The following is a 7897-nucleotide window of genomic DNA, read 5'->3' on the forward strand; positions in this document are numbered from 1 at the left end:
ATTGGGTCGGGGAGGCATAGGTCTGTTGAAAACGAGGGGCTTTACCGCCTCCGCCCCCCCTTACCATGGTTTCTGGAAGTTGTAGAGGTAGCTTTGGGCGGTTCAAAAGCGGGGGGGTCTGAGCCCCTTTCCCCCCGCCCTGAAGACGGATGCTGTTTTAGAGGTAGACTTTTTGGCCTTTTTTAATGCCGGCTGGTTTTGTTCAATAAAGGATTTAGACGTACAGGGCTGTTCAAAATCGGTGTGCTTGCTTCCTTGCTTCCAACTGCAGCTGCCTCAGAGGGAAATTTCTTGGCCCCTTTAAGCGCTCTTCCCTTCAACATTTCTTCTTGAGGAATAACGCTTGATAAGTCTGCCGATACACATAAAAAATGTTTTTTAGCACGGGGTTGTTGTTTTTTTACTAACAACAACAAACATGTCCCCCAAATATATATATTTTAAAAACGTTTTTGCAATAAGGGGGCTAAAAACCGCGTTTAAGTATAATGTACAAAATAAAGCGCTCTTTTAGTTTACACCCCCTGGGGCGGTACAACGGCAGCTTTTGTACAGTAAAACCTTTAAGGGTTTTTTCCCTAACAATAACAAACAAACCCCTGAAATACACACTATATCCATATCAATTTAAAAAAAAACAACCACATATTTAAAAAACAGTTCACACCTTCGCCTGGAATTTCAGGAAAACCTATTGGGTGGTTTGGACTTTCATCTTGTTCTAAATTAAAAAAATAAAAATTTTTAAAACCTTTTTTTTCTTAAAAATAAATTATACTTGTGTAGCATATTAATTGGCTTACCAAAATTTAAAGCTTCTAGCGCGGCATCTGGAATGTCAAGAAAAAAGGCCTCGTCCTATTTAAAAGAAAAATATGTTGGCTTTTAACTAAGCATATGGCTGTTGTAATATCTTGGCGGCCCATACAAATTATAGTAAAGTTTCTTACCATGTTGTTGCTCCCCATAACGGTAGAAGTCTTGTATGAGCAATATTTCTTTAACAGCCTTGTTCAGTTTTTTGTCCCCCTATTTATAGGTTTAAACCTGCTTTTTTTAAAAAAAAAAGGTTTTTCCCCCCACCCCCAAAATTAATATTTAAAAAGGTGTTTCTTTTAAAAAACAGGGTGTGTAAAGGGCACTTTTCTAGGAAAAAAGGTGGGTGTGGTTTTTGGGGGTGCCAAATACATTAGCTTTAATGGCTAACAATGTTATTTTTTTATAGTAAATGTGTTTAAACAGTTAATAAAAAGCCTTTGTAAATGGTAAGATACCTATTTACAGCTTTCTAACCAAAAAGTTTTTAAAAACTGCAACCTGTATTTTTTAAATTTGTTATATGGCCTTGGTTTTTAAAACAAAACTGCTAATTTAAAAATAAACCATGTTAAACTTTTACAAAATTTATTTTACATTGTTAGTAAGTTACGAAATTAGATATTACTTTAAAAACACATTTTAAAACGGTATATAGCTTTTGTTTCAGGGTTAAAAAAAAAAGCCGAAGGCTCTGGCTGTTTGGATAAGGGCGGAGGAGGGGTGGGTTGTCTTAGTCGGTTTTTTAAACAAAGGCGGGAAGGTTTTTGGCTGCACACTTTAGCTTTTAAACTTTAATGGTTAAAAAGCTTAGTTTTGATAGTAAATTAGTATGCTTCATAATAGCTGTTTTTGGCGTTCTTTTGCTTTAAAAGAAGACCTTGATATGTTTTGTTCTTTTTATTTTTAATTTACTGACTTACAGAGGCTGTTTTTGCTAAGTGCTGCTGCAAAAGCCTGCTGTTTTTACTATAAAATGGCCCGGGTTAGCCTAAAATTAAAAAAACAAACAAACTTTGTTTTGTTACAACACATTAGTTTTATAACGCTAAACTGTTTTTGCACACTTATATATTATTAAAACACGTATGCCTAAATAAAGGCTATGGGTCTGCAGGTTTCCTTTTCACCTTTATTTGTTAAATAGTAAAGAAAAGCAATCATCTCTCTAATCCACTAACTCACAAAAACTGCTTTGCTAACAGGCGCTTTGCTTCTTTGTCTTTCTAATTTACTGGTTTACAAAATAAGGGATATATAAACCGCCTGTTACTAAAAAAAACCTAGGGTGCTTCTGCATACTTTTTATTACAACACATACAAAAGAATTGTTTTTTTATTACTTTGCAAAACTTAAGGTAACTTTAACATGTGTTAAAAATGGTGTATCAGTAAGAGCTTATGGTTTTAACTTTTATAAAAACCCTTTGTAAAAGGGCTACGTGGCAAAAAAAATGCTAGGGGACTGTCTCTTTAGATAAGAAAAGAACAGTTAAAAAGGAGGGGGGAGAGAGGAGTGGAGGGGGGAAAGGAGGGAACTGGCTCTTGCTTAAACTCTTGAAACACTAGATTGGTTGGTTCAGGAAAATGAATTCTATGACGCTGTTGTAAAACCACCTCTCATTGGGCTGATCCAAAAGCGATGATAACAAGCCGGAGAGTGTCAGAAGCAGGAAATCTCCCTCAATCTACAGAAAGACGGTAACAGTCCTCTTTCTCTTTAATCCTACCCTGTGCTCTCTATCTTTGCTCTTTGCAAAGCGGACTCTCTCCTCGCTTTTCTTGTCTTTTAACCCGCCCAGATTCTGAATGCTTTTTTACCCCGTGCTTACTAAACAGACTCTGCCTGCTTCTCTCTCTGTCTCATTCTGATTCGGCCGCGTGCTCTCTATCTTTGCTCTTTTTTCTTAATCTACACTGATATTGAATAGTTTCAATGCTTTTTTAACCCGGGCTTACCAAACAGGCTTTCTTTGTCAATTTTCCTTTTAAACCTCGTTTTTTCTTTACCTACATTGGTATTGACTAGATTTAATATGTTTTATTCACTTTAATTACACTGCCTTAGTACATTTTATTTTATACCTAGCTTTTAATATTTTCAAAAGCCTTTTTCATAGTACCCCTTTATATAGTTTTTGGCAATGTGCTTACTTAACAGGTTTTGCTTCAGTCAATTCCCCTTTTAAACCTAGCTGTATTGTTTATAATATTATTTAATAATATTAAAAGCTTTTTTTAACATATGTTGGCATTCAATAGTTTCAATCCTTTTTTATTCACTTTTTTACCCAGGGCACCCCAAACAGGATTTGCCTTGGTTAATTTTTTTTAAACCTAGTTCTTAAGTATTTCCTTATAGTTTTTGCTTATATCCATACAAAACAGGTTTTGCTTCAGTTAATTATCCTTTTAAAATTAGTTTATAATGTTTTTTTCTTAACCTACATTGGTATTGAATAGATTCAATGCCTTTTTATCCTATGCTTATCAAACAGGTTTTGCCGTAGTAAACTCCCTTTACAAACCTAGTTTTCAATATTATTTCTTTTCTATAAATCCACCCCGATATTTAATACACTTCCCCTAGTCAAACACACACACACATTTTTTTCAAAATAACCTTCGGCGCCAACCGAAACGACGGGTGGGAAGGCGGGACAGAAGCCCTAAAAGGGGCGTGGAAACCTGTCAAAATTGCATGGTGAGGAATACTATCGAGATTATTTCTACTGCTATGGTTCGGACGCTCAGGGGTTGGGCCCCTTGAGCTGGTGTTGGGGCCCCCAAGGGTTGGGCCCCTGGAGCTGGTGTTGGGGCCCCGAGGGGTTGGGCCCCTGGAGCTATGGTTCGGGTTCCAGGGGTTGGGCCCCTGGAGCCGGTGTTGGGGCCCCCAGGGGTTGGGCCCCTGGAGCTATGGTTCGGGCCCCAGGGGTTAGGCCCCTGGATCAGGTGTTGGGGCCCCCAAGGGTTGCGCCGCTGGAGCTGGTGTTGGGGCCCCCAGGGGTTGGGCCCCTGGAGCTATGGTTCGGGACCCCAAGGGTTGGGCCCCTGGAGCTATGGTTCGGGACCCCAAGGGTTGGGCCCCTGGAGCTGGTGTTGGGGCCCCCAAGGGTTGGGCCCCTGGAGCTATGGTTCGGGCCCCCAGGTGTTGGGCCCCTGGAGCTGGTGTTGGGGACCCCAGGGGTTGGGCCCCTGGAGCTATGGTTCGGGCCCCCAAGGGTTGGGACCCTGGAGCTGGTGTTGGGGTCCCCAGGGGTTGGGCGCCTGGAGCTATGGTTCGGGACCCCAGGGGTTGGGCCCCTCGAGCTGGTGTTGGGGCCCCCAAGGGTTGGGCCCCTGGAGCTATGGTTCGGGCCCCCAGGGGTTGGGCCCCTGGAGCTATGGTTCGGGCCCCCAAGGGTTGGGCCCCTGGACCTGGTGTTGGGGCCCCCAGGGGTTGGGCCCCTGGAGCTAAGGTTCGGGCCCCAAAGGGTTGAGCCCCTGGAGCTGGTGTTGGGGCCCCCAAGGGGTTGGGCCCCTGGAGCTAAGCTTCGGGCCCCCAGGGGTTGGGCCCCTGGAGCTGGTGTTGGGGCCCCCAGGGGTTGGGCCCCTGGAGCTGGTGTTGGGGCCCCCAAGCGTTGGGCCCCTAGAGCTATGGTTCGGGCCCCAAGGGGTTGGGCCCCTGGAGCTGGTGTTGGGGCCCCCAGGGGTTGGGCCCCTGGAGCTATGGTTCGGGCCCCCAGGGGTTGGGCCCCTGGAGCTGGTGTTGGGGCCCCAAGGGGTTGGGCACCTGGATCTATGGTTCTGGCCCCGAGGGGTTAGGCCCCTGGATCTGGTGTTGGGGCCCCCAAGGTTTGGGCCCCTGGAGCTGGTGTTGGGGCCCCCAGGGGTTGGACCCCTGGAGCTATGGTTCGGGACCCAAAGGGTTGGGCCCCTGGAGCTATGGTTCGGGACCCCAAGGGTTGGGCCCCTGGAGCTATGGTTCGGGCCCCCAGGGGTTGGGCCCCTGCAGCTGGTGTTGGCGCCCCCAAGGGTTGGGCCCCTGGAGTTATGGTTCGGGTCCTAAGGGTTGGGCCTCTAGAGCTGGTGTTGGGGCCCCCAGGGGTTGGGCCCCTGGAGCTGGTGTTGGGGCCCCAAGGGGTTGGGCCCCTGGATCTATGGTTCGGGCCCCCAGGGGTTAGGCCCCTGGATCTGGTGTTGGGGCCCCCAAGGGTTGGGCCCCTGGAGCTGGTGTTGGGGCCCCCCAGGGGTTGGGCACCTGGAGCTATGGTTCGGGCCCCAAAGGGTTGGGCCCCTGGAGCTATGGTTCGGGCCCCCAGGGGTTGGGCCCCTGGAGCTGGTGTTGGGGCCCCCAAGGGTTGGGCCCCTGGAGCTATGGTTCGGGCCCCCAGGTGTTGGGCCCCTGGAGCTGGTGTTGGGGCCCCCAGGGGTTGGGCCCCTGGAGCTATGGTTCGGGCCCCCAAGGGTTGGGCCCCTGGAGCTGGTGTTGGGATCCCCAGGGGTTGGGCCCCTGGAGCTATGGTTCGGGCCCCCAGGGGTTGGGCCCCTCGAGCTGGTGTTGGGGCCCCCAAGGGTTGGGCCCCTGGAGCTATGGGTTGGGCCCCTGGAGCTGGTGTTGAGGCCCCCGAAGGGTTGGGCCTCTGGAGCTATGGTTCGGGCCCCCAGGGGTTGGGCCCCTGGAGCTGGTGTTGGGGCCCCCAGGGGTTGGGCCCCTGGAGCTATGGTTCGGGCACCCAAGGATTGGTCCCCTGGAGCTGGTGTTGGGGCCCCCAGGGGTTGGGCCCCTGGAGCTATGGTTCGGGTCCCCAAGGGTTGGGCCCCTGGAGCTGGTGTTGGGGCCCCCAGGGATTAGGCTCCTGGAGCTATGGTTCGGGCAACCAGGGGTTGGGCCTCTGGAGCTGGTGTTGGGGCCCCCAAGGGTTGGGCCCCTGGAGCTGGTGTTGGGGCCCCCAGGGGTTAGGCCCCTGGAGCTATGGTTCGGGCCCCCAGGGGTTGGGCCCCTGGAGCTGGTGTTGGGGCCCCCAGGGGTTGGGCCCCTGGAGCTATGGTTCGGGCCCTCAGGGGTTGGGCCCCTGGAGCTGGTGTTGGGGCCCCCAAGGGTTGGACCCCTGGAGCTGGTGTTGGGGCCACCAGGGGTTGGGCCCCTGCAGCTATGGTTCGGGCCCCCAAGGGTTGGGCCCCTGGAGCTGGTGTTGGGGCCCCCAAGGGTTGGGCCCATGTAGCTGGTGTTGGGGCCCCCAGGGGTTGGGTACCTGGAGCTATGGTTCGGGCCCCCAGGGGTTGGGCCCCTGGAGCTATGGTTCGGGCCCCCAAGGATTGGGTCCCTGGAGCTGGTCTTCGGGCCCCCAAGGGTTGGGCCCCTGGAGCTGGTGTTGGGGACCCCAGAGGTTGGGCCCCTGGAGCTATGGTTCGGGCCCCCAGGGGTTGGGCCCCTGGAGCTGGTGTTGAGGCCCCCAAAGGTTGGGCCCCTGAATCTATGGTTCTGGCCCCCAGGGGTTGGGCCCCTGGAGCTATGGTTCCGGTCCCCAAGGGTTGGGCCCCTGGAGCTATGGTTCGAGCCCCCAAGGGTTGGGCCCCTTGAGCTATGGTTCGGGCCCCCGGGGGTTGGGCCCCTGGAGCTGGTGTTGGGGACCCCAGGGGTTGGGCCCCTGGAGCTATGGTTCTGGCCCCCAAGGGTTGGGCAACTGGAGCTGGTGTTGGGGCCCCCAGGGGTTGGGCCCCTGGAGCTATGGTTCGGGCCCCCAAGGGTTGGGACCCTGGAGCTATAGTTCGGGCCCCCAGGGGTTGGGCCCCTTGAGCTATGCTTCGGGTAACCAGGGGTTGGGCCCCTGGAGCTGGTGTTCGGGCCCCCAGGGGTTGGGCCCCTGGAGCTATGGTTTGCGCCCGAAGGGGTTGGGCCCCTGGAGCTCGTGTTGGGGCCCCCAGGGTTTGGGCCCCTGGAGCTATGGTTCCGGCGCTCAGGCGTTGGGCCCCTGGAGCTATGGTTCCGGCGCTCAGGCGTTGGGCCCCTGGAGCTCGTGTTGGGGCCCTCACGGGTTGGGCCCCTGGAGCTATGGTTCGGGCCCCCAGGGGTTGGGCCCCTGGAGCTATGGTTCGGGCCCCCAAGGGTTGGGCCCCTGGAGCTGGTGTTCGGGCCCCCAAGGGTTGGGACCCTGGAGCTGGTGTTGGGGTCCCCAGGGGTTGGATCCCTGGAGCTATGGTTCGGGCCCCCAGGGGTTGGGCCCCTGGAGCTGGTGTTGGGGTCCCCAGGGGTTGGGTCCCTGGAGCTATGGTTTGGACCCCCAGGGGTTGGGCCCCTGGAGCTATGGTTCGGGCCCCCAAGGGTTGGACCCCTGGATCTATGGTTCGGGCCCCCAGGGGTTGGGCCCCTGGATCTGGTGCTGGGGCCCCCAGGGGTTGGGCCCCTGGAGCTATGGTTCGGGCCCCCAGGGGTTGGGCCCCTGGATCTATGGTTCGGGCCCCCAAGGGTTGGGCCCCTGGAGCTGGTGTTGGGGTCCCCAGGGGTTCGGCGCCTGGAGCTATGGTTCGGGCCCCCAGTTGTTGGGACCCTCGAGCTGGTGTTGGGGCCCCCAAGGGTTGGGCCCCTGGAGCTATGGTTCGGGCCCCCAGGGGTTGGGCCCCTGGAGTTATGGTTCGGGCCCCCAAGGGTTGGGCCTCTGGACCTGGTGTTGGGGCCCCCAGGGGTTTGGCCCCTGGAGCTGAGGTTCGGGACCCCAGGGGTTGGGCCCCTGGAGCTGGTGTTGGGGCCCCCAGGGGTTGGGCCCCTGGAGCTATGGTTCGGGCCCCAAAGGTTGGGCCCCTGGAGCTATGGTTCGGGACCTCAAGGGTTGGGACCCTGGAGCTATGGTTCGGGCCCCCAGGGGTTGGGCCCCTGGAGCTGGTTTTGGGGCCCCCAAGGGTTGGGCCCCTGGAGCTATGGTTCGGGTCCTAAGGGTTGGGCATCTGGAGCTGGTGTTGGGGCCCCCAGGGGTTGGGCCCCTGGAGCTATGGTTCGGACCTCCAGGGGTTGGGCCCCTGGAGCTATGGTTCGGGCACCCAAGGGTTGGGCCCCTGGAGCTGGTGTTGGGGCCCCCAGGGGTTGGGCCCCTGGAGCTATGGT

The 7897-nt window shown here is 54.2% G+C and overlaps 1 long non-coding RNA gene across 1 annotated transcript; it reads right to left on the bottom strand.

The window, feature by feature from the left end:
• Window positions 1-259: 259 nt before the first annotated feature.
• Window positions 260-1020, bottom strand: LOC127042563 (uncharacterized). Its single transcript, XR_007771973.1, has 3 exons — window positions 951-1020; window positions 804-858; window positions 260-352 (listed from the first exon to the last, which is right to left on the bottom strand). It is a non-coding gene; the product is annotated as an uncharacterized LOC127042563 (long non-coding RNA).
• Between the last annotated feature and the right edge of the window lie 6877 nt (window positions 1021-7897).

Source organism: Gopherus flavomarginatus, unplaced genomic scaffold (assembly GCF_025201925.1).
Source record: "Gopherus flavomarginatus isolate rGopFla2 unplaced genomic scaffold, rGopFla2.mat.asm mat_scaffold_604_arrow_ctg1, whole genome shotgun sequence".
Classification (NCBI taxonomy): Eukaryota; Metazoa; Chordata; order Testudines; family Testudinidae; genus Gopherus; species Gopherus flavomarginatus.